Genomic DNA, 27153 nt, shown 5'->3' on the forward strand with positions numbered 1-27153 from the left:
GATATTTTTATATACCCTAATGATAGCAACATTATAGTATTAAAATCATATGCAAAACTGAAGCCGTATTAATAAAAAATTATATTGAAATTCTCAAATTCGTAGTTAGGTTATTAAAAATTAAAAATAAGTGTATTCTTACAAAAAAAAAATGTATATATATAATGAGACTTTGTTTCATGCTATCTTGTTTTCAGCATCGTGTAAATAATTGGTTTAATCACTATTATAGTTATTTGATTTGGTTAAACAATCAATATGAATATTTGATTAATCAATTTTTTAAAATACACATTTTGATTATATCGAAAATAATTATTTTTATTTTATATTTAAAATTGTACTAAACATTTACCAATCTTAACTTTCGTGTTTTTCTGTGTTGTTTTCTATTCCTGATACTGTGAAACAACCAAAGTACAACATAATGTTGTCGATGAATATAATTGGTTTAAATCTTTTCAACCAACACATGCCGACAAAAAAATGTCTCTGTTTTCTTTTAGATTTTAGAAAAAAAAAAACCTTTCATTCTGGGGGATTGTGGTGTGTGTTAATTTGTATGTAGTTTGTCTTGTGATCAATGGCTTGGTAGTCTTGCAAATTGGGATGAAACTTTGGTCATGCAGAAATAATATCAAAAAGATTAAAGGACTCAAAATTATGCATGCCCTCTAAAAACTGTTAGCATACATTCTAATAGTCTAGCAAGGAGCAACTAAAGTTTATATTTTTACAATATTAATGCATTATAATATTTTTTTCTTTATTCTTAGAGGGGCATTCGATTCAAATATTGGAATAGGAATGATAATAGTAATATTATTTTAATCACTAATGATTGTTAAATATATGAATGTATATATGTAGGTATTGGAATAGGAATGATAATAATAATATTTTTTAAACACTAATGATTGTTAAATATATGAATGTATATGTGTAGGTCTTTACATATAAGTATTATGGATAGAAGTTGGATGTATCAAAGGCGAACTCAACGTGGTGATCTTAATCCAGATTTTATAAAAAGATTAGAAACATGTATTGAGTTTGCATGTAGTAAACCATATTTTAAAATAATAATTATATATTTTTATGTTGGTAGAAACTTTTATTGACACTATTGTGATAAAAACAGTGTGATTATATTATATTTTGCCTCTTGAGTTGATGTTTGAAATACTTTTATTATATATTATAATCTTATTTGTTTTAATTTTTATTTTATTTTGTTTCTATTTTAACTAATTTTTAGGAAAAGCAATTTGATCGTCTGCCATCATATTTTGAATTATTCAAGCATACACATACCAAAAAACATGATGGCCAAACATTTATAGTTGAAAAAGACAAACAAATCCATGTAAGTTTATTTATCTTTATTTTCCTTGAATGTATATGAATTTTTATAACAATTGTTCTAATTTTTTAATTTTTTGCAGGAACAAATTGCATTGTAACGGGAGGTATTAACACAAAATGGAGAAGAAGTAGACGAGAGTCAATTGTACTATGATGGACTTGACGGACATGATAAAAAAGAAGAGTTTACGGACTTGGCTCATATGGTACATTAATTCGTAGTCCAATAAATGCTAACACATCGAACAATATACAATCAACCTCAGAGCCATCAGAGAATGCCTAGTTCTGCAAAGGTTCTAGATGAGATTGAGAATTTGAAGGCTTTTATGGTTCTTATGTAGCAAAAATTAAATGCTCTTGAGAGTGAGAGAGCTATATTTCATCGTCACCCTTATCACGACCGAATTCACCTTGATTTGATTTTTCTTTTATGAATTACTATATTGTTGTTTATACATTAATTTGGTATTAAGTACAATAAATTATATTGTATTTTAGTTTGAACATTAACATTTTAAATACAAATATTAGAATTTTAACAAAATAATAATAATTACAAAAACATTAAAATAATAATTTAGCAGATTTTCGATGAAATATAATTTTAGTGATGGAATATTAATTGTAATTATGGCGGCGAAAATATTTTTGTCATCCAAAACGCGACAGAATCACGACAGTGATTAGTTCTGTCATTATTTTATGACGAAATTATGTCACGGAAAAGAAATTTTGCGACGGAATATCTAGCGATGGAATTACTACGGAAATTTGTTCCGTCATTTTCTTACGACGAATTTGTGCGACGGAAGACAATTTGCAACGGAAAAATTTGCGACGGAATAGCGACGACAATTTGTTTCGTCGTTTTTTTATGACGAAATTTTATGACGGAATGAAAAAGTTGCAACGGAAATGTAAGCGATGGATTCGCGACAATAATTATTTTCGTCGTTATATTTCACGACAGAGATATGCAACGAAATATGAGTTTTGCGACGGAATATTTTTTCACGCAATGGCGACAGAAAGAAACATTTCCGTTGCAAAAATCGCGACGGACTCGTGACGGAATGACTTCCGTCGCCAATTTCACGACGAACAATTCCGTCGCCATCGCTCGCAACGGATTATTTCCGTCACGAATTGAAATACGACAAGCCATGAGACTACGGAATGAATTCTGTCGCGAAAATGAAAAATTCCGTCGCAAAACGTGATTTGCGACGGAATTTAGCGTTTTCGCGACGGAATTTTCCCGTCGCGAATCGCGATTATTCTTGTAGTGTTTGGGAGCTTGTTTCAAGACCATCTAATCACAACGTGATTGGAACAAAATGGGTCTTTAGAAATAAAGCAAATGAAGATGGAATCGTTGTTCAGAATAAAGCAAGGCTAGTCGCAAAGGGCTACTCACAAGAAGAAGGAATTGATTTTGATGAGACATTTGCCCCGGTTGCAAGATTAGAAGCAATAAGAATTTTTCTAGCCTTTGCAGCTTACAAGAATTTTACAGTCTATCAAATGGACGTAAAAAGTGCATTCTTAAATGGCTTACTCGAAGAAGAAGTATATGTTGAGCAACCCCCAGGTTTCGAGGTCAAAGGTAATGTTAATAAGGTCTATAAACTAAAGAAGGAATTATATGGGTTAAAACAAGCACCGAGAGCTTGGTATGATACCCTATCAATGTTCTTAATTAGTTGTGGGTTTACCAAAGGCCTTGTTGACAAAACCATATTTAAAATTCAAGAAAATGATCATATTTTATTAGTACAAATTTATGTTGATGATATTATTTTTGGAAGTACTAATAAACTGTTATGTGAGAAATTTTCTAAGCTCATGCAGAACAAGTTTGAAATGAGCATGATGGGAGAGCTAAACTACTTTCTTGGACTACAAGTAAAACAACTGAAGGAAGGAATAGTCATAAATCAGGCCAAATACACCAAAGATCTTATTAAGAGATTCGGTCAAGGAGGAAAGAGTTCAGTAAAAATTCCAATGAGCACATCAGTCAAATTAGACAAAGACGATGAAGGCAAAGATGTTGACGAGATGCAATATCGAGGAATGATTGGATCTTTATTATATCTCACTGCGAGTAGACACGATATATCCTACTCAGTTGGTGTATGTGCAAGATTCCAATCTAAGCCAAAAGAAAGTCATCTACTTGCTGTCAAGAAGATTATCTGATATCTTAAAGGAACCATTAATGTTGGATTATGGTATCCTAAAGAAGGAAATTTTGAACTAACCGGTTTTCAGATGCAGACTTTGCAGGGTGCAAAATTGATAGAAAAAGTACCTCAGGAACGTGCCAGTTCTTAGGAGGAAGGTTAGTTTCATGGTTTAGCAAGAAGCAAAACTCCATTGCACCAAGCACAGCCGAAGCCGAATATATCGCTGCAGGGAGTTGTTGCACACAAATTCTATGGATGAAGCAGCAATTAAAAGATTATGGAGTCAATTGCAATGAAGTTAGTATTTTCTGTGATAATACTAGTGCCATAGCAATTTCTCAAAACCCAGTACTTCATTCAAGAACGAAGCACATTGATGTCCGACACCATTTCATACGAGATCATGTTGAGAAGAAAGACATCAAAATCGATCACGTACCAACAGAAAATCAACTGGCAGATATTCTGACAAAGCCTTTGTGCGAATCACAATTTATCACTCTAAGGCATGAGTTGGGCATTATCGAAATGAGCTAAGTATTTTTTAAGCTCAATTTGTTTAATTTAATTGTGGTTACTGTGTTTATTTTATTTGTCACGTACCTATATGTGCTAATTGCATAATAATCTGTGTTAATTGTGTTTTGCATGTTATGTAATTTTGTGTTAATTAAAATGCAATTTCTTAAATTAAAAAAAAAATTGTTGTCTTATAATTCTTAGATCTTCAGTACGTGTCTTATGTGATTTACATGACTTGTACGTGTCTTATGTGTGAAAGTTTTTATAAAATTTTTACCCTACTTACTAGAATAGTCATCTGTAAGTCATTGAGTTTTTACCTAGCACATGGAAATTTACTTTGAAAAAGTTGCTCTTGTTTGCATAACACATGTACCTTGTGTCAGAGAATGAAATTTAATGTGTATCTACCCCTTTGAAATTGGTTGAATTAATCATTATCTCTTTTTGATAAAAATATTTTGGCATGTATCTTTTATGCATGAATCTAATTCATCTGAGATATCTTTGAGCTGAACACCTCTCAATACTCAATAATTTGACCAAACTGCCCTCAATTTTTAAAATCCACTAAGCCTTTCATTAAGGGCATTTTTGTCCCTCTAGCCCTAAAAGTCTTAAAAGACCCTTCGTCTTCCCAAATAAACCCAATTTCAAACACTTCTCTTCTTCCTCTTTTACGAGAACACCATAGCCGAACCTCTCAAATTCTCTCATCCTCACTTCATTTTGATATCCACTCCAAATTAACTTCAAAAATGGCTTCCTCAAGTAGAAAACCATCCAAGAACACACCACCCACGACCTCAAATGAGAAAATCAGCACGGGACATCTCCTCGACCCAGCCGATTTTAAGAGTGTTTCTACAAATATAGTTCTTGCTCAAGAGATTCTGGACGGATTGGAGAAATATGGTCTTCAAAAGGTTTGCATGTTTCAATATATGGGTATTTTTGATGATGAAGCTTTTGATTTCTTCAAGCATGCTAAAATGAAAAACAATGTGATTAAATCTACTCTTAATGGCGTGCGGGTCTTTATTAATCAAAATGATATTAGAGAGTTGTTTGATTTCTCTAAGGATGATATTACTTTAGACAATTATTATTTTGATCAGCTTGAGTTTTGGACAAAGATTCGAATTAATGACAGTTTAAAAGTGCCCAAATTTTCTGGGAGGAAGGCCGAACTGTTTAAGTGGGAATTTAGTAAACTTGTTGAAGTTATTGCAAAGCGTGTTTTGTGCAAATTAGGTGGATTTGATAAGTCTACTTTACAAATAGCAAGTATGATGCATGTTGTTGTTCATTGAAAGAAATTGGATTGGAGCAAAGTGATTTTCAATCGATTGGTTACCATGGTGTATAGAGAAGACAAACCTAGTTATGGTCTCATGATTGGTGAACTTTTGAGGAGGAAAGGCATCAAGATGAAGGATAGAAAATCAATTCTTTCTAGCAAGTATTTGTTTCGAGTTAATGTCAAAAGAGAAAGAGTTGAGGAACATGAAAGTGAAGATCGAAGAACAAATGGATAATGACATTCCTTTGAGCCGTGTGTTTAGAAAGAAAAGAACCCCAAGAATTGAGATTAGAGATCAAAATGTGGCTGTTGAAGATGAGACAGTGGTTGTTAATGAGCAGAATGAGATCTTGGACACTTCCAACACCATCCGGGCAGATGAAGATGAAGAAATCCAAGAAGAAGATGCAGGGGACAACACAGGGGATGACCAGAGAGATGACCAAGGGGATGACCTTATGGCTGATTTGAATACTAACTTTGTGGCAGATTTGAATACTGACTTTGTGGTGGATGATGAGCCAGTTTTGCCTACTGTTCATGGGGCTGATCCAGAAGCTGAAAAAGAAGGGCAACAACAAGAAGAAAATGTTGAGTTGGGTGATCAACAAAATGAAGATGATGAACACTTTAATGTTGAGTTCGAAAATCCAAATGATGTTGAAGAAATTAACAAAAGTGATGAAGAAAAAGGTTCCAATGTTGAGGTGGTCAAAGCTTTGAAGGAACTAAAGGAGGCTATCCAAGCTACTAACAAGTCCATTAAAAATGATCATCAAACACTTTGTGATCATTTTTCCGGACTGCCGAACATGTTGAAGGTTCTAACCCAACAATTGTTGAGTTTTTGAATTCTTTTGTTGACAGGTTAACCGTAGCTCTTGAAGAAGAAAGAAGTGCTCAAGCCAATATTGAAAAGTCTCACCATGCCGAGAATATGGTGCACAAAATACGGCATGAGAAGCTGCTTTTCAAAGTGTGCATGGAGGTTGAGGAGCTACGGAAATCAATTGAAAAAGTTGACACATATGAAGGAGAAATTCGAGTGATCAAGAAGGAGTTATCTACAATCAAATATTTTCTCCAAGGGATGGCTAGTACTACATTACGTACTGATTCGGTGGTCAATGAGATAGTGACTCTATCCAAGAAAGGCACTGATATGGTCAAGTCAATTTTTGATGACACCAAAAAGGGGGAAAAGGGACAACCCTCTCATTTTGGTGGACTTGGACATGGTGGACAAGGATCAAGTAGTTCGAGCATTGCATACCTTCAGGGGGAAGGAAGTTCACCAAGTGAAGATGTCATTGCATCCTTTGCAGCCTTATGGGCTCTTAATAGGTTTGTATATATTTGTAGATGTAGATGTAGAAATATATTCCGAACCTTGTATTTAGGAAAAGTACATTATTTGAGTATTAAAAGTACATTATTTTGTATAATGTACATTTAGTACAAAAAAATGTACTTTTAACATATTAAAAATTTACTTCTTTTATTGTCCACATAATAATTTGCCGAATGTTGATGGCAATTATGCTATGGAACCGTGTCCACCTTGCAAGGTGGACACTGTCCAAAATTGTCATAATTGTGAATATAGTGTTCAAAAATTATGAACATAGAGTTATATAATTATGAACATAGAGTTCTGTAATTGGCCTGGGAATATAGAGTTCAATAATTGTGAATATAAAGTTCAAATATAATGAACATAGAGTTTTATAATTATGAACATAGAGTTCAGTAATTATGAACACAGAGTTCTGTAATTGTGAATATAGGGTTCAATAATTATGAATATGAAGTTCAAACATTATGAACATAAAATTCAGTAATTATGAACATAGAACTATGTCTACCTTGCAAGGTGGACACGGTTCCATGGCATAACAATTGAATGTTGATGGTATAGACATAATTACCATATGCAATACCTCTCCTCTACGGCTCTACTTAAATGATTAATTGCCCATTGTCAAAGGAGGCTAGACATCATCTTCATCAACATTAATCATATATCCTCAATAGGATCATCATGATCAGTCTTCATCCTCTAACTCCCAAAAATTCTATAAAGATATTCTAAGCTCATGAGCTCTCTAAAAATGTACATGTACTAAAAACTAATTGAAATATAGTGATTTTTACCTTGACACAATTGAAAAAATGTACATTATTTTCATCCTATGATTTCCATATTGTGCCTATTTAAGTATTTATTTTCTATCAATATCATTTCCTGCAATTTATTTTATATAATTTTTGGATATATGTGGGGACAACCCCATAAAACCAACAAATGTATTTGAAATGGAATAGTTGTGATGGTTCACTATTCTAATTGCTTTTGGAATGAGTATTTTGATAACTACGATTGAAATTATTAAAATGGTAACCCTAGACCTGGAAATTATGGACAACACATCAAATTAGACATGAAAATATAACATGTAGTTTTTAGCTTGTCCCGAGTCGTTAACAGGTTGACCCGGTATGTTTCGTGTCTTAGCGGGTCAACCCGCTAAACATTTTAAAAACTCGTTTAACCAGTTAATATTATCATGTTAACTCCTTTACACAAACTTGTTTATAACCCACTAAGAACTATTGTCATTTAGGTAATATCAAGTTTTCTTCTCTCAAAAGGTTGAATCCCCAACCCTTTGGCTTTCCACACCCTCGCCCGACAAAGCATTTGGGATGATGTAAATTATGGTGACTCAATAGCTCAGCATTTAAGTAATGTCAATTTTTCTTTATAAATAGAATCATCGTTTTATTTTTTTTTTTTATTTCATTATTAGTTATTTTTATTGACGTATAATATAGTTTGAAAATTTGTACATTCAGGACAAACCGAATTGAATGAAATTACATATTTATATATTCCATAACACTCTCCCTCAAGTTGGAGCATAAATATTAATCATGTCCAACTTGTTACACAAATAACTAACTCGAGTGCCAGTTAGGGCTTTTGTGAATAGGTCATCGAGTTGTTCTCTGGTCTTCACAAATCCAATGGAGATTAACCCTTGTTGTATCTTTTCACGAACGAAGTGACAGTCGATCTTTGTGCTTGGTTCATTCATGAAACATCGAGTTTGATGTAATATTCACTAAAAAAAAAACACAAAAATAGCGACGGATTTCGCGACTAACACATTCCGTTACTAATATAGCGACAACTTAGTGAGATTTTACTTTTTTTTTTCCATAAGTAGACCTTTAGCGACGGATATTAGGACGGAAATTTTTTGTCGTTAAATACATAGCTAATATTAGTGGTAAATTTTCGCGCAAATATTAGAGACAGATTTGCGACGGATTTTTCACGGGCAGATTTCATAATTTTACTTGCTACAAATTAGTGACGGATATATTCGTCGCTACAATTTTAACGCAGATTTGTTTGTATTAATATTGTTGTGACGGATGTGAGGATCCGTCTCTATATAGCGACGGATTTGAGGATCCGTCGCTACATTTTTTACGCGAGGTTTGTTGTGTTTAGACGGTAGCAACGGATTTGAGGATCCGTCGCTGTTGACTCAAAGTATTTTGTCAAAGTTATTTGCAAAAAGAATTTCAGTTCTATAAAGGAATATCAGTACTAAGAGGAATAGTTATTGAAGAATACTAGTTCTAAGGGGATTTGTTGTTGAAGATTTTCTAGTTCTATTTTGATTAGGAATAGTTTGTTATTCACGAATCTGTTAGAAATAGCTACTATAAATAGGGGATGTTCTTTATTGTAGATCTCAAGCATTCAACATTAATCTTGTGAGGTACGAGAGTCTTTGAGAATAAGATACTAAATTCCCCTAGAAAGTAGTACATGTGTTTAGGTTTCAATAGTTTGGTAGGAAAGATCATTCTATTGTGTAATCTCAGGTTCCAAACAGTGTACTTTAAATATTGAGCTTTTAGTGGATTTAGGCAGGTTCTCAAATTGAGAAGTGCCTCGCAGATTAGGGTTGTTTGCCCGAACTGCGTTACAAATTGTTTGTGTTACAACTTCAGTTTCGGTGCTGCGCTTTACAAATTTTTATTGGTATCAGAGCCAAACTGCTTAAGTTATTAGCAGGATCCTAATGGAGTTTCCCAGAGAAGGATTGTCAAGCACCAGGCCCCCTGCTCTCTTTGGTACAAATTTCTCCTACTGGAAAACTAGAATGAAAATCTATATTTTGGCACAAGGAGAAGGAGTTTAGGATGCCGTTGAGAAAGAATGGAAGAATCCAGTTGATGATAAAGGTAATCAAAAATCTAAAACAGAATGGAACGAAGAAGAGCGAAGGGAATATAATTACAATTCAAAAGCAATGAATGCCATCTATGGAGCGGTAAGTGAAGATACTTTCAAACTAATCGCTACCACTGGCATAGCTAAAGTTGCATGGGATATACTATGTGATCATCACGAAGGAAATACTTCTGTTAAGCAATCCAAGCTGCAAATGATACAAACACAGTTTGAGAATTTAAAAATGGAAGAAGATGAGGATATCTCACAGTTTAGTGCAAGAGTTTTAGGGATTGCTGGAGATGCGTTTAACCTAGGCGAACCTATTCCTGAACCTAGGCTCGTCAAAAAGGTCCTACGTTCCCTACCTGAGAGATTTATGATAAAGGTTACAGCCATCCAAGAAAACAAAGATCTAAACACCTACAAACTCAGTGATCTAATGGGAAATCTTCAAACATATGAACTTGAGATACTGCAAAAAGAGAAAAATAATGACAAAGGAATTGCACTCCAATCAAAGCAGAAAGAGAGTCTAGAAATTGATACTGAAACCATGGAACAATCAATTGCTCTCCTAACAAAGAATTTCAACAGAGTTCTCAATAAATTCAACAAATTTAGAAGCAAAAGTGCTTCAATCAATCAAGGGAACTTCCCAACTGGACAAAATCAATCTATTTCAAAAGGAATGGAGAGTCTAAAACCTGAAGGAATTCAGTGCTACGAGTGCAAAGGGTTTGGACACATCCAGTCAGAATGTCCAACATATTTTAAAAGGAAGAACAAAACATATGTGGAAACACTAAGCGATGACTCAGATAGTGAAGAAGACACCAACACTAATTTCGTAGCATTCACCGCAAATCATGAGAATGACAACGGAAACGAAAATGATATGCAAGAACTGCTAGAGTCATATACCCAATTGTATGCTAAATGGGAACAAATCATCAAAGTGAATCTAGAGCTCATGCAAGAAAATCAGTTTCTAAAAGGTGAAAAAGAGAGAGAAGAAAAGCGTCTCAAAGAAACTCAAAATGAATTATTAGAATCTAAAAATAGAGAGGCCAAACTGTTACAAGAAATCAAGGCACTAGATGGAAGGCCTAGATCTCCAAATCCAGCGTCCAGTGAAAGCCACTCTTCTGAAAATCCTGAGGTGTCACAACATCACTTTCAACACCGAAGGAGAATCAGATGTTATTACTGCCACAAATTGGGACACATAAAGGCGTACTGCTTCAAAAGACAAAATGATCTCTATTACAGAAAAAACAACAGAGATTGGGTAGTACAAAGCAAAAATAACAGCAAGAAAGTATGGGTAAGAAAGGAACAAACACAAGCTGTTGCGTATACCTCAGAAACAAGCCAAGAACAAAGTGTTTGGTATTGACAGCGGATGTTCAAGACATATGACAGGAAATCCACATTATCTTGAGAATATCCAGTACAAAAATGAAGGGCATGTCACTTTTGGAGATGGAGGAAAAGGACAGATTATCGCAAGTGGTACCTTGAATGTCCCTGCCCAGATTACCAAGAGTCTTTTTGGTACAAGGATTCAAAGCAAACCTTATCAGTATAAGTCAACTGTGTGAGGATGAACTCAAAGTAGAATTTTCCAAAGAGAATTGTATAGTCTACAACCAAAAACATGAATGTGTTATGATGGGGAAAAGATCATCTGATAAAAGCTACACATGGGATGGTGACCTAACCTGTCATTAATCTACCATCAATCAAACACCACTGTGGCATCAACTAAGAGGGAGAAAGACAGAGACCAAGGTGTTTGCCAAAAAAATTGACAAAGGGGGAGAATGTTGACTCAAAGTATTTTGTCAAAGTTATTTGCAAAAAGAATTCCAGTTCTATAAAGGAATATCAGTACTAAGAGGAATAGTTATTGAAGAATACAAGTTCTAAGGGGATTTGTTGTTGAAGATTTTATAGTTTTATTTTGATTAGGAATAGTTTGTTATTCACGAATCTGTTAGGAATAACTACTATAAATAGGGGATGTCCTTTATTGTAGATCTCAAGCATTCAACATTAATCTTGTGAGGTACGAGAGTCTTTGAGAATAAGATACTAAATTCCCCTAGAAAGTAGTACATGTGTTTAGGTTTCAATAGTTTGGTAGGAAAGATCATTCTATTGTGTAATCTCAGGTTCCAAACAGTGTACTTTAAATATTGAGCTTTTAGTGGATTTAGGCAAGTTCTCAAATTGAGAAATGCCTCGCAGATTAGGGTTGTTTGCCCGAACTGCGTTACAAATTGTTTGTGTTACAACTTCAGTTTCGGTGCTGCGCTTTACAAATTTTCAGTCGCTATCCGTTGCTAGACTTAGAACGCAGCATTTATTGGTGTTTACACTATAGCAACGGATTTGAGGATCCGTCGCTAGATAGCGACGAATTCGCATATCCGTCGCTAGATTTAGAATGCGGGCTTTATTTGTGTTTACATTTGAGGATTCGTGGGTATGTAGTGACAAATTTTTAAATTCGTCACAATATTACAAGCGGGATTACATGAATACAGATGCCGAATTTTTTGTATAAAAAATATTGCGACGGATTCCTAAAATTCGACACTAAATGTGCCAAAACATATTACATTAAAAAGTTTCCTAACACATTAGTTTTTGTAAACACTCTAACCCTAAGTACACGATTCTTCTCCGCAGACCTCCGCTTCTCTCCCCTAACGCCACCGCCGACGGCGCTGCCTCTCCTTCGACTGTCGCTGTAACACCCCAAATTTTATAACAAAATTTTCCTTAATTTCAATACTTTTTCTCAATTAAAAGTTCAATAATACTCTTGCAGAAGCATTAACTAACCAAAATAAAGGGTGTTACCGCCACACTTAGGCAACCAACAACCTAAGTGCTAAGGCTAATTTACAACATCAAATAAATTATCCAAATTCAACTTAATACATAAAACTGAAATTTCTATACAACAATATTTTTCTCACGAATATCAAATATTCCATGCTGTGTATTCTTAAATAGACTAAACTCGTTCTCAACTTGAATCCTTTTTCATGTTCACCTGTAATAATCACTTGACACAAAAGATAGAGAATAGACAAAAATTAGCGTAAGCTAAGTAAGTTCCATTTCACCCCGTAAAATAATAGGCTTGGATTTTATATAATTTTCAAATAAAACACTTATATATTCTTATACTTTTGCAAACCATTTATATATATAAATATATGTATACTTTTGTATAATTAACATAGTAGAGTTTGTCAAAGTATTACTTAATAAATAATCATTCTTTTTCCAAAACCTTCCACGTCATTTTTCCAAAATACATCATATTTATCAAGGAGGAGTAGATACCAAGTGAAGAGTCTTTAAGCTCTCGACATAACCACCAAAAGGCATCATAAGCCAATCATGAAAATAATTTAGAATTCCAATGTGAGTTCCACCGGCTCACTCCGGTTTCCATATCTGAGACAAATTTCAAACTTGTGAGTTCTTCCGGCTCACTCCGGTATAGCAAAAATATTTTTGTGAGTTCTCCCGTCTCACTCCGGTAAAATGACCAAATTTCCAATCAGTTGGTTGTGAGTTTTCCGGCTCACACCAGCACCAAATATCACCATCCTCCAAGATTAAAATATGTATGTATATATACTTTCATGTAAAAATATTTCTTTTCCAAACATTATTTTGTAATAATATGAATGTGGAATAATAATAAGATTTCACCACATATATAAATGGTGTAGCTTGTCCAAAATGATACTTTTTCGCAAATTGATCACATTTGATCATTATTTTAATATATAAATTTCAAATATTCCAAGCAAAGCATTTACACCAACACACGAGTTTGACACATCGAAACCCATTCTCGATACTTCGAGAATCACCGCTCACAAAGTTACCATTTATCAATAAATGTACTTGTGTCACCATAATACTATAATCACATAATATCACACATAATTTCACATAATTTGTGAAATCATATAACTTTGATTTATATAACATCATATCATAACCACATTAACACATTCTAAAAACATATATATATTTAGGGGTAAATATAAAATTTTAGTGAACATGAAATCTTACCAAAATGATGACACTATCAACTCCATAAACTGTCCCAACTCCAATTCCTATCTTTCTTCCTCTATTTTGTTCGTCTTTCTTTTCTTCCCATTCCTCTCTCTATTTTCTTTCTTTTCTCTCTTTCTTTCTTTCTTTCTTTCTTTCTTTCTTTTCCCTTCGTCTGAATCATCTCCCTACCCCCTTCTTATAAAACCTGTATTTCTTATGATAATAATAAATAATGAATAATTATATTACCTAGTCTGCTTCTTAAGTATAATAACAATTGATAATCACCCCTAATCTGTCTTCAAATCAGTCCAGTAACTGCTAATCAATTCAATTTGTTCTCTGCTAAAATCAAAAACAAGTTAACCATTTCGCAGCTGGCAAGAATCAAACCCAACATCTCAAGATTAACATACAAGTCTCAAACCAACACACCACTTCATCTCTTGGTTTACTTCTTAGCAAATTATGTATATATATATATACGAAAAAGAATATAAAGCTTTCTTTTAGACATAATAGATAAATATAACAATTTAATTTTTATAAGAATAATTTTTCAAAAATTCTTTTGACATCATATGAAAATATATTAAGGGTGAACTAAATAATATTTTCTCAAAATTATATTCTTGCTTAAAATTACCGGGTGTCACAGTCGCTACCACTTCTCCGACCGCCACTGCCTGCTCCGCGACCACCGCTTCATGCTCCGTCGGCCGCCGCTTCACCTGTCGCCTACTGGTATGTATTTGTTTATGGCTTCCCATGTGTTTTAATCTCGCACTCGCACACAGAAAAGTTGTATGAATGTTATGAATTTTAATAATTTCTAATAATTTCTATATTTTAGTCTTTAGTTTCTAATCTCGCACTCGCACACAGAGGTTATATTAAACTATTGTTGAAGTACTAAATTCTTTTAATAAATGAAACGTAAATTTAAAACGAAATAAATTACGGAGCTTATAAATCAGTCTTCTTATCATCACTGGTCCAAAAAAAAAAAAAAAGTATGGCTCACATTATTACCATTTTCTTCAATTTGGTCAAAAACATTGATTTTGTAAAGGATAAATCACAATTAACATATAGCAAACCCAAATTACTACAGAAGGTAGATTCAAATATGAAGAAATAAAGGCAAGAAATAAAACTGAAGTTAGAAGCACTAGAAGATATCATAAACAAATTCTGAAAATAAATTGGTTTGTCAGAATAGTTACTGTAGTCGTGCAAAGTAAATTGTTATTTATGACAATAATTAAGTCAATGCTTGAGGCTTTAGTTGTAACTGGTAGGTAAAATAATGGTTCTTAGTTCCAAAGTGAAGGGGGAAATTTGTGTGTCTGTGGAATTAGAGGTGTATGTTCTGGAGGTATGCTTCTTCTAATCTCATTTAATACCAAAATCTGCTAATGATTTTTTTCCTTTTTTTTTTTTTCTCTCGAGATATAAATACACAATGTATTGCAATTTTAATGAATAAATATCTTTAATGCAATTTATGAACTAATGTATGATCTAGACCATACCTCGGATGACATTTAATGTGATTTTTTTAAATTTATATTTAATAGTAATGATAAGATTTGAACTTGCAATGAGTATAATATGAGAAAAAAATTAAAATATAAATTTTGTAGAATGCTAACTTAATAATAATAATAATAAAGTTCACTGATATTTTAATTTTCAGTTTTACTATAATTTGTTTGCCCACAGATTAGGAATCTGCATACAATCACATTATAAATGATTAACAATTTTCTATTCCTTACAAAAATGACAGATGAGGAGTATAAAGCGGCGCGAACCTATGTGTTATTAAATTATTCAGAAGTGGAGCCGTTTATTTAGTAAGAATTCACTTCTGTTCAATTTTTTTTATCCAATGTGATAAATGTTAACCCATTTATTCTTTTAAAGGGTTTATATGGAGGAGTTAAAGAGGGGTCAATCAAACATTTCCAGTACTACAATCGATGGTAAATTGGAAAATGAATTTGCAAATTTGCTCAATGACTATGTAAGACTTGTATATTATGTATATTGAGCTTCAAATTGTTTAAAACATTTTAACACTTATATTATGTATTATAACGCACATGATCCTTCGAACAACATTTCAAACAAATTTATAAAGGATCTTGCAAAAGGGCCACTAAGACATGTCAATACCTATTCAGTGTATTATGTGAATGGCTTTAAATTTCGCACCATTGGTTATGCTGGAGCTAAATAAACAATGAGTAGTGGAGTTTATATAAAAGGTATAAACTATAGTATAGATGAAAGTAATTACTATGGCCGATTGGTAGAAGTTGTACAAGTTGAGTACCCTGGCTTACCAATCAAGAGGATAGTATTATTCAAGTGTGAGTGGTTTGACCCAACAAGTGTGGGCATGAAGGTTCATTCCGAATATAAACTTGTTGAAGTTAATAATAAGTGTAGATTCAATCGCTATGAACCATTCGTTATAGCAATGCAAGCCGCTCAAGTTTATTATTGTACATACCCAAGTTTGCGTCGCGACAAGCTTGACTGGTGGGCTGTTTGCAAAATTAAAGCAAGATCTAAAGTAGAAGTTCCTGAATCATCTATATCTACTGAAGAATCACTAATACCTACACTATTTCAAGAGGAAACTACCGACAATCATGATCTCGTGCAAATAGATGATCCAAATGGTGGGGTGATAGAAATTGATGGCAAACATGGTGACATAGAAGATGAACATGAGTTAGAGGAAGAAATAGATTATTCAAGTACAGATTCAGTAATAGGATATAGTGATAATGGTACTAATAAAAATGAACATGTTATATTTATTTGTTATTTAATTTTATTATCTTTTATTTTATATGACACGAGGTGGTAGTAGAGTTGGACGCATAAGAGGACGTGGACGAGGTGCATTGGTTACACCTTCGAGTTCTATCCCATCCTCGTCTGTACTTCCTCCTCCTGTGGCACCTATTGTGGCATGCACCTCCTCCTACTGTGGTATCTCCACATATTGTGGCACCTGCATCTATTGGTTCACCAACTGACTCACCATCAGACTCTACTGTTCCACCCACATCCTCCTCCTCCTGTGGCACCTATTGTGGCATGCGCCTCCTCCTACTGTGGTATCTCCACCTATTGTGTCACCTGCATCTATTGGTTCACCAACTGACTCACCATCAGACTCTACTGTTCCACCCACATCCTCATCAGTTGCAAGATCATCTATTGGTTATATATGATTTGTCTATTATTCATGTAGAGGATGAGAGGTAAAAATGTGTTATTATGTTTACATTTATGTGTATATTATTTTCATTTTATTCATCTCTTATATATGTACAGGTTGATACCTTCTCACGCATGCTCAACTACAATGAAAAAAATATTCATGCAAATGATCTACCCTATTTGATATACTTGAAAAATGTGTCTAATGAGTACAAAGAGTCATACTTTGAGGAATTTATGGTAAATTAGCGATATGATTTTGAAAATATTGTGGTTAATTTTTGAAGCTAGAATGTTATTAGATTTCTATCAGTAACTTGCCCAATGCATCTTATAGGCGGTGTTGCTCTAATGCATATATTTTCCTTTGCTTATATTTGATGAATTTTTAATGTTACAGAAATTTTACAAGTGGGATGAGTCCATTGACAGACAAGGTCACAAAGTTTTTTTAGCACAAGCAGGCATACGTTATATAGATATTGTAACCCCCCAGATTTTTGAAACTTTTTAAAACTTATATATTAAAGGAAATATTATTATTAATACCGAAATAGAGCATACTAAACATCAGAGTTTGGGGTGCTATGCCACATCTGAGCTTGAGAACTCAGATACACAGGCTATACTAACTAAATATCCTCAAGCAATGTCAATACATCATCATGGCACGCAGGCCGAAAGGAAAACTATCTATCTACGTTTCGGTTCTCTAGCGCGCTCTGGAGTCTACTCATTTGTGCTTGAAAGCCAAATATATATGTTCAGCGAATAATGCTGGTAACCCACTCTAGCGTGTTAAAATACAATAGAGGTAAATATAGAGGAAATTACACTTTTGGTCCTATGACTATAGAGGGCGTGTTAATTTCAGTACTTGACTTTAAAAACTAACAATTTAGTCCTGTAACTATGCAATTTCTAACACATTTGGTCCTCCCGGCCAAACCACCAACGAAATTTGGCCGGAAAATTAAATCCATTTTAAATTAAATATAAGTGGGGGCAAAACGGTCATTTCAAATCATTTTCTTCTTCTTCCTTCCTTGTTGGCCGGAATTGCAGTACTTGTTCTCATTGTTTCCCCCACTGACGCACCAAAATTGAGATCTCGGGACAAATGTGAAAATGTATGAAGTAGATCTAATCATTCAACCAAACCAAATCGAACATTAATCAAACAAAATAGAGCTTATTGAAGCTCAAAGGTAGCAGGAATTCCGAATTCAAGAATACTGTAATGCATTACCATCTTGATAGTTCTTCGTTCACTTTTTCGTTCACGATTTCTGTTCCCAAAAAGATTTTCGAATTCACGATCCATCTTGAATTGCCAAAAGGTTTTTCTATTCGAACGAAATAGTGAAAAAGAAATTCACAATTTCCGTTCGAAAATTACGATTTCTGAATTCACGATAGCTCTCCGGTGTCGATGGATTTCTCTCAACCGGTTACTGATCTCCATCTCAGTTCTCGTTCCAATTTGGGAACGGAAATTTGAAGTTCAAATGACCGTTTTGCCCCCACTTATATTTAATTTAAAATGGGTTTGGTTTTTTCGGTCAAATTTCGCCGGTGATTTGGCCGGAAGGACCAAATATGTTAGAAATTACATAGTTACAGGACTAAATTGTTAGTTTTTAAAGTCAGGTACTGAAATTAACACGCCCCTTATAGTCATAGGACCAAAAGTGTAATTTCCTCGGTAAATATATATACATAGATATAGGAAAACCATTTTGAAGCAGGAAGATATATACTTAAGAGACTCTAGCTTTAAAACCAGGATTAGACTCAACAAATAGGGATAAGTACATTCAACAACGATAATCAATCATATAGAGGCAACATCATAAATACACATCTCTAAGGTCACAGTTCACTTTCATATCATTCACATCATCATTCAATCAATATCCTTGTCACACAAGCACACTTTGGTGGCGCCACGGGACCAATCGCATGCCCCAAACATGAGGGTTAGCGCATATAGCGCTAACACGGCCCTGCAGCATCCTACCTCATACCGCAGCATGAAGGAATTGACCGCAGCTAATTGTATAGACCGTCGATAGTTTCAACAGCGGATCACAGCCCTACACACCACTGACGCGTTCAGTCGGTGGACTGTGATCCTCTTTTGGGGATTGCGACCCTACACACCGAGCTCAGTCGGGGGGTCGTAGCTGATCATAGCCCTACACACCGCCTGAGGGACTCATTCGGTGGACTATGATCTTTGGGGACTACGACCCTACACACCGCTGGTGTGACACCCCGAAATCCAAATTCAATTAAGGGATTAATTGAGTAATTAATCCTATTTCAATTTGTAATTTAATTCCTTAAATTCCTGAAAATTAATAGTTGGGGACTAGTAATTGACTAGTCAACCCCAAAGTCAAAGTTGTACACTGAGCTTTGTAAGGAGTTCCTTTGTTCCTTACACTTCCTTATGTTAGTAATGGTATTCTTGACCTTTCACTTGTTGTTGGTATTGTAACCTAACCTAGTAGACGACCTTCATTCTCTCCTTACACTTTTCTAAAAATCTAGCTCCACCTTCTCTCTGAAAAGGTGAGTAGCTTTTCTTCCAAGCCAAGTTGAAGCTTTGCCAAAACTTCAAGAGTTGCTTCCAAGATTCAACCTTTCATATATTTGGGCATTTAGGACGGTAAGATCTAAGTTCATCTTGTGTTTTTGGTTTTATCTAAGGTGTCTTTTCTTAAAGATAGGATCTTTATGATCTTTTGGTATGTTCCTGAAGTGGGTTTGGAAGGTGAGCCTTGAGAGGAGCTTGTTGAGGTGTAAAGTGAAGTCTTTAGTCTACAAGAGGTAACCCATGCTCTAAAAAACCTATTTTGCTTACCTATATGTGATTTCTTGGATTCTACATGTGTTTTGCTATGAAATGTGAGTGTTTATGCATGATCTTGTGAAAATGCATATCTAGAGCTTGTGTTTAGGGTTCATTTGTGCCATTGCTTGGAATTTCCTTTGATTCAAGTCATTTTGTTGTATTTGGTGAGATTTGGCATGTTTTGGACTTGAATTTGAGTTCGGAGATGAAAATCCGCGAAGGGATTTATTGTGGTACAGGAGTGTACCCGCGGGCGGAAGGGCGGGCAGGGATCCAACCCGCCGCCCACCCGCGGGGTAAACAGGTTGGGCAGCCTGTACCCGCGGGCGGAACCGCGGGTAGAGGGCTACCCGCGGGTACGTATTGTGGTGATGGCGGGGATTTGTTCCCCGTGATTCTTTTGACTCGGTATTTGGTCTTTGGACTTCCCGATGTTCTTATGTGGAACTATTTGAGGGTCTTCTTGTGTGTTCTTCGGAGCTACCTTTGGTTTATCAGTTTGATGAGCATGCTAGTTCGGTGTTTAAATGCTAGCGTGTGTGTTGTTTGTACCTTCCTATTGGTTTATGATAACTTGTGTTATTCATCGTTGTTGGTGTTGGGCTGTAACCCATTCCTTGATTGAGTATGGTTTCATATCTTCGTTGTGATCTGTTGATTGATTCCTGTTGTGGTGTGATGTGTGCGTGGCTTTACCTGGATTGCACGATTAGTGGTATGGGACACTAGTCACCAAGGTATTGCAGTGGTCCTCGTGGTGGCCGTGACATGATTATGGAGTTGTGACCTTTGTGTAAGGTTCACGTGATTCTTGGCATGTGTTGCCGTGTGTGTGTACGGTACCCTCGTGTACTATGAAATTGGTGGTCTTGGTGGGGGACGACGGTCCCAGGAGGGAAAAGGTTGGACTTGGTTGTACAGGGGTCCTGGAGGTAATTGTTGGAAGAAGATACAAGGTTGGGGGTAGCCATAATGTTGGAACCGGGCATAAGGAAGGCATATCAACTCGTGATGGGTGATGTCACGAGGGCTTGTGTAGCCGTTGTTGTGAGTTCTCTTCTTGTGACGTGTGTAGTCACAAGGGCATGTGTTGCCATCGGTCTTGTCTTTATCCTTTGTGTTGTGGTTATCCTTTGTGGTTTGGGATGTGTTCCCGTATCCTTGTTGAGACTGTTGAGTCTTGTGTTGACTATTGCTCTTGGTTTTGTACTTATATACTTATGTATTCCGTTTCGAAAATGGCTTTACAACTTATATCTTATCTATGTATGTTATTTCACATGTATTTGTGGGTTACCAGCATTATTCGCTGACCGGGCGTCGTCCCATGTTTTATTGTGTTCTTTCAGGTGATGTCTAGACAAGTGCGCGGTCTAGTGCTTGCAAGTATTGCTTCTCCCTCTTTGTTTTGTGGCCTGTGTGCCAGTTTAGATGTAGTACTTTGAGACTATGGGTTTAGATGTAAACATTGCAGATATTGTCGTAGCGTTCATCCTTTTGGTGAACGTGGCATAACACCCCATGTTTCGGATTATGTTTATCTAGTTATCCTTCAGTCTTCTGCTGTGTTTGTTGTTTAGCTCAGTTATCTACATGTTTAAGGCTTTTAAATAGCTTGTTTTTAGGGGGTGTTACAGTTGGCACATACACCCGGTGGATCACAGCCGACCATAGCCCTACACACCGCCTGACAACTCATTCGGTGGACTATGGCCTTCCTCGGGCTAGTGGCCCTACACACCGCCTGACGCGTCCAGTCGGTAGACCACAACACACGAGGCCCATGAGGTGGACCGCAGCCCTAGAAGTAAGTCACTGACCGCAGCAAGGATAATGAACCGCAGCTCATGAGTAACCAGTTTGACCGCAGCCAAGAGTCATGCACATATATCACGTAGCAAGCACATGCAACCCACATTAACACATAGGGAGGGGGGCAAAACGTATAAATAAAACTTATGCGTGATTATCCACATACTAAGAATAGTCGTAAGGGGTTCATACATCATCCTCCTAGGCCAACGGGTTACCGATTCAACTAGCATGCAATACACGAGACTCTTTTATCCTACGAACGGTACCCGAACATCAAACTAGACTTACGCACAACATACGGAGTCCGTTTGGACACCACGGGGGTTGGGAAACATCAAACGGGGTAGCCAAAGTCCCAAAGTGGGAAGAATCCAGTGGGTGGCCGGCCACCCGCCGGCGAAGAACCTCTGGGCAGCGGGTGCCGGGCGTGCAGTCGTCTTCCCGCCGGCTGCCCGCTGCCGGTGGCATTACCTTGGGCAACGGGTAGGTGATGGGTCCCCCTACCCCCACCAACCCCCCACTGACTCCTTTTCCAAAATATAAGTCCCGGGATCCTCCGTGGAACTTGAAACCATGCCTAGACACTTTTAAACGCAAATGACGACACCACGTAGACAATTAACGGATCAAAAGCAAGAATCACATAGAACACAACTTATTATGACTTCTAAACATAATTTACACCCGAACATGTGAATTCCCACCCAAACATACCAAGAATATCCCAATACGAAATTCACGATTCAACCTAGGGCTCTAATCATATTTAAATCATCAAGATCATAGCTCATCTTTAATATCAAGAAACATCAAGATTTATCAAGAATATCACCCAATCATCAAGATCCTCTTATCATCATCAAGATCACACTTAAAATCATCTAATCAATTATCAAGATCATATCATCAAGACACAAGCATATAGAAGGAGCCAAAGAAGAAGATTATAGCAAAGAAAATAGGTTTTGTTAAGACATGGGTTACCTCTTATCCTTAATTAAATTCCTTGGCTTTGAAGGGTCATTCTTTAAGATCTCTTCTTTCTTGATTTCTCCTATGGGGATTCTTGGGAATTCTTGTGTGGTGAAAGTTATTGTGGTGTGAGTTCTAGGTGCCTCCTATGTCCCTATTTATATATCTAAGAGTTCCAATTAGGGTCTAAATGGCATGTGTTTGCTGATTCTATTCCTTATAGGACAAAGGGGTTGGCTTCAGGGATAAGGGTCCATGGACTATGGTGGACCCTTCCTAATTATTTAATGGAATTTAATTCTTTCTTTTGGGTATTTGATTAAATAATTAATTGGTTTAGAGGCCGTAACACGGGATGTTACACTCCCCCCCCCCCTTAACGGGAAGCTTCGTCCCCGAAGCTTTGGTTTTGCTGAGTTGTCCTTTTCCCTTATCCTATGCTTTCGCCTTGGTTACCTTGTGTGAAGAGCTCGGGGTAGTGTTCCTTCATGGTGTCTTTGAGTTCCCATGTTGCCTCTTCGGCCCCGTGGTTGGTCCAGAGGATTTTTACCATTTCTATGGTTTGCTGGCGAGTTGTTCTTGTCTTGGTGCCCAGGATCCTTACGGGTTTCTCTTCGTAAGTTAGTGCGTCATCCAGGTCCACGGCCTCGGGTTGTAGCACGTGGCTTGGATCGTGTATATATTTCTTTAGTTGGGATATGTGGAATACGTTGTGTACTCGCTCTAGTTTGGTGGGTAGGGCGAGGTGGTAGGCCAGGTTCCCGACTTTTTCTATGATTTCGTAGGGACCGATGAAACGGGGGCTGAGTTTCCCTTTTCTCCCGAACCTCATTACTCCTCATGTGGGTGAGATTCTTAGCCAGACCTTTTCCCCCGTGGAGAACTCGGCTTGCTTCCTCCCCAGGTCGGCGTAGGATTTTTGGCGATCTTGGGAGGCCTTCATTCTTTCTTGTATGTGCTTGACTTTAGTTATGGTGTCTTGTAGGTATTGGGGTCCCAGTGCCACTGGGCTGACCATGTCTTCCCAACATAAGGGTGTTCTGCATTTTTGACCGTACAGTGCTTCGTAGGGAGCCATGCGGATGCTTGCGTGATAGCTGTTGTTGTAAGAGAATTCGATGAGGTCTAGGTGTTCTTCCCATGTCCCCTGGAAGTCTAACATGCAGGCTCTTAGCATGTCTTCGAGAGTTTGAATGGTTCTCTCGGTTTGGCCGTTGGTGGTGGGGTGGAAGGCAGTGCTCAGGTTCAGCCGTGTCCCCATGGCCATTTGTAGAGACTTCCAGAATTGTGAGAGGAACCTGGGATATCTATCGGACACAATGTTTCGGGGGACTCCGTGGTACTTCACTACTCGGTTTAGGTAGGCCATAGCTAGTTGCGTCATTGTCCATGTCTCTTTCATGGCAATGAACCGTGCTGTCTTGGTTAGCCGGTCCACTATCACCCAGATTTTATACTTACCTGTTGGTGTTGTGGGTAATCCTCCAACGAAATCCATGGATATGGAGTCCCATTTTCCTTGAAGTATCTCGAGGGGTTGTACGAGTCCCTTGGGCTTGCATCGTTTAGCTTTTACCCTTTGGCAGTTCAAACATTTGCTCACGAAGTCTGCGATTTCCTTTTTCATGTTGGGCCACCAAAACATCTTTTTCACGTCTTGGTATAATTTGTCGCCTCCGGGGTGCACCGAGTATGGTGAGTTGTGCCCTTCTTCCAAGATTTGTTGTTTTAGGTGGGGGTGTGTCGTGGGTACGCACCATCTCCCTTAATAGTGGAGGCTACCATCTTCACATATTTCGAATGGTCCGTCCTTTCCCTGAGTCAGGTCGAGCCGTATTTTATCTAACTCTGGGTCTTGTTGCTGCCCAGCTTTGATTTCCTCGAGTAGTGTGGGTATAATTCTGATATTGAATATGTGGATTTCAGAATTTGTTTGTCCTTGCTCTACTACCTCCAGATCCAACCTTTGGAAGTCCTTGCATAGCTCGTCTGACAGGACCCAGGTGGTGTTGAGGGAGTGGTTAAACTTTCGGCTTAGGGCGTATGCCACGACGTTAGCCTTCCCCTCGTGGTACTGAATATCTAGGTCATAATCCTTTATAAGTTCTAGCCATCTTCGTTATCGCATGTTTAGATCCTTCTGAGTGAAGATGTACTTCAGGCTTTTATGGTCTGTATAGATTTTGCATTATACTCTGTATAGGTAATGCCTCCAAATTTTTAGGGCGAACACAATGGCAGCTAGCTTGAGGTCGTGTGTGGGGTAGTTTTCTTCGTTGGTTTTGAGTTGCCTGGATGCGTATGCTATTACCTTGCCCTTTTGCATTAGTACGCATCTTAGTCCCTTTTTGGAGGCGTCGCTGAAAACTTCGAATCCTTCCACTCCAGAGGGAAGGGCTAGAACGGGTGCTGTGGTAGTTTTTCTTTCAATTCCTGAAAGGCTGATGTGCAGTTGTCGTCCCATCGAAAGGGGGTTTCCTTCTTCATGAGCTTGGTGAGGGTTTGGGCTATCTTGGTAAAATCGGGTACGAACCTTCGATTATAGCCTGCTAACCCTCGAAAGCTTCTAACCTCTGAAAGTGATTTCGGTGTGGGCCATTCCTTGACGGCGTGGATTTTGGTTGGGTCCACCCTGATCCCCTCTTTGGTTATCACGTGTCCTAAGAATGCCACGTTGTCCATCCAAAATTCGCTCTTGGAGAATTTGGCGTATAGCTGGTGTTCCCTCAGGGTTTGCAAAGTTGTGCGGAGGTGCTTTTCATGTTCCTCTTTGTCTCGTGAGTAGACCAGGATGTCGTCGATGAACAAAATGACGAATTCATCTAGGTAGGGCCGGAATACTCGGTTCATGAGGTCCATGAATATAGCGGGCGAATTGGTGAGTCCGAAGGGCATTACCGTGAATTCGTAGTTGCCGTAGCGGGTTCGAAAGGCTGTTTTCTGAATATCTTGGTCGGCCACTTTTATCCGATGATATCCGGATCTTAAATCGATTTTTGAGAACAACCTGCTCCTTTAAGTTGGTCGAACAAGTCATCAATTCGGGGAAGGGGATACTTATTCTTTATTGTAACTTGGTTTAGTTCCTTGTAGTCGATGCATAGACGCATGCTCCTGTCCTTCTTCTTGACGAATAGTACTGGTGATCCCAATGGTGAGGTACTGGGGCGTATGTATCCTTTATCTAGTAAATCCTGAAGTTGTGCTTTTAGTTCCTTCATTTCTTTTGGCGCCAACCGGTAGGGTGGCTTCGAGATTGGGGCAGCGCCAGGCACCAAGTCTATGGTGAATTCTACTTCTCTGGTTGGGGGTGCCCTGGGGATTTCGTCTGGAAAGACATCGGTGAATTCGTTTGCCACTGGAATGGTCTGGGGCTCGGCTATTTTGGTGTCGAGATCTTTGACTAAGCACAGGAAGGCTTCGTGTCCTTGGGTCAGATATCTCTTCATTTTCATCATGTTTACTAATTTGATTTCCGGGTTCTCGTGGGTCCCGTGGTGGGATACTCGTTTGCCGTTTGGTCCCCGCAAGACCACTTTTTGTTCGCCGCATAGGATTTGTGCTCAAAATTTCCCTAGCCAGTCCATCCCCAAGATCACTTGCATTCCATCTAGCCTAAATTGTATATGGTTGCTAGGGAATTCTACCCCTTCGATGGTGATCATTATATCCTTGTGCATGCGGTCACATTTTATGATTTCGCCGGATGCCACCTTGACTTGCAGATGTACTCTTGTGTTCGTGTCCAGGCCGAGTTGCACGGCGAATTCGGCTGCTATGAATGAGTTGGTGGCTCCTAAGTCAAATAGTACGGTGGCAGGTGTGGCGTGTACGAGGAAGGTTCCGGAGACTATGTTGCTATCTCCGACTATGGCTTTGCTTATGGTAAAGATCCTTCCTTGAGTGATTCCCACTTTCTTTGTGGTGGCCGGTGTTACGGCTGTGTGGGGCGGGGCGGCCCTGGCGATCTTTAGTTTTCGAAGGGGGTTTTTGTGATTTTCTTCAATTTTTCTTTTGTGTCCCAGGTGTGTTTCCTGTGGCCTGCTCGGTATTCGTTGCAGCTGGGAAACCTTGGTATAGGCTTCTTCGAGAGTTCTTGGTTTGCGTAGGGTTAGGGCCTTCTGGCTTTCAAGGTTGAGGCCCGTCATAAATTTCTCGATTTTGATTAACTTTGTAGGTATTAGCTCGGGTGTGAGGCGATCCAACTTGAGGAACTGCCGGTAGTATTCTGTGATTGGCGTTGCTCCTTGTTTTAGATGGAGGAACTCTTCGTATATGGTTGTTCTTATGTGACTAGGGTAGAATCGTTCCCATAATCGTGCCTTTAGGGTCTTCCAGTTGAATCCCGGATTTTGTTCGCAACTGGGTTTCTCGTGGACCCACCAGAGGTCGGCTTCGTGTCTGAAGTAGAAGGAGGCTGTTTCTACTCGGTGATCTTCTGGGCATTCTACTGTTCCGAATATATTGTCAAAAGTTCTGATCCATTCTTCGAGAATTGTGGGGTCTTCATCCCCTGAGAAGGTAGGCGGTTGAT

At 37.5% G+C, this 27153-nt stretch overlaps 1 long non-coding RNA gene across 1 annotated transcript in view; it reads left to right on the forward strand.

Annotated features, from left to right (window-relative positions):
• The first annotated feature begins 546 nt into the window (after nucleotides 1–546).
• The window catches only part of LOC109178485, a 34256-nt gene continuing 7649 nt past the window's right edge, over nucleotides 547–27153 (forward strand). The window contains exons 1-3 of the long non-coding RNA XR_002053720.1: nucleotides 547–576; nucleotides 14899–15080; nucleotides 19778–19784. This is a non-coding gene — a long non-coding RNA (uncharacterized LOC109178485). The remainder of the gene's footprint in view (nucleotides 577–14898; nucleotides 15081–19777; nucleotides 19785–27153) is intronic.

Source organism: Ipomoea nil, unplaced genomic scaffold, assembly GCF_001879475.1.
Source record: "Ipomoea nil cultivar Tokyo-kokei standard unplaced genomic scaffold, Asagao_1.1 scaffold0848, whole genome shotgun sequence".
Classification (NCBI taxonomy): Eukaryota; Viridiplantae; Streptophyta; class Magnoliopsida; order Solanales; family Convolvulaceae; genus Ipomoea; species Ipomoea nil.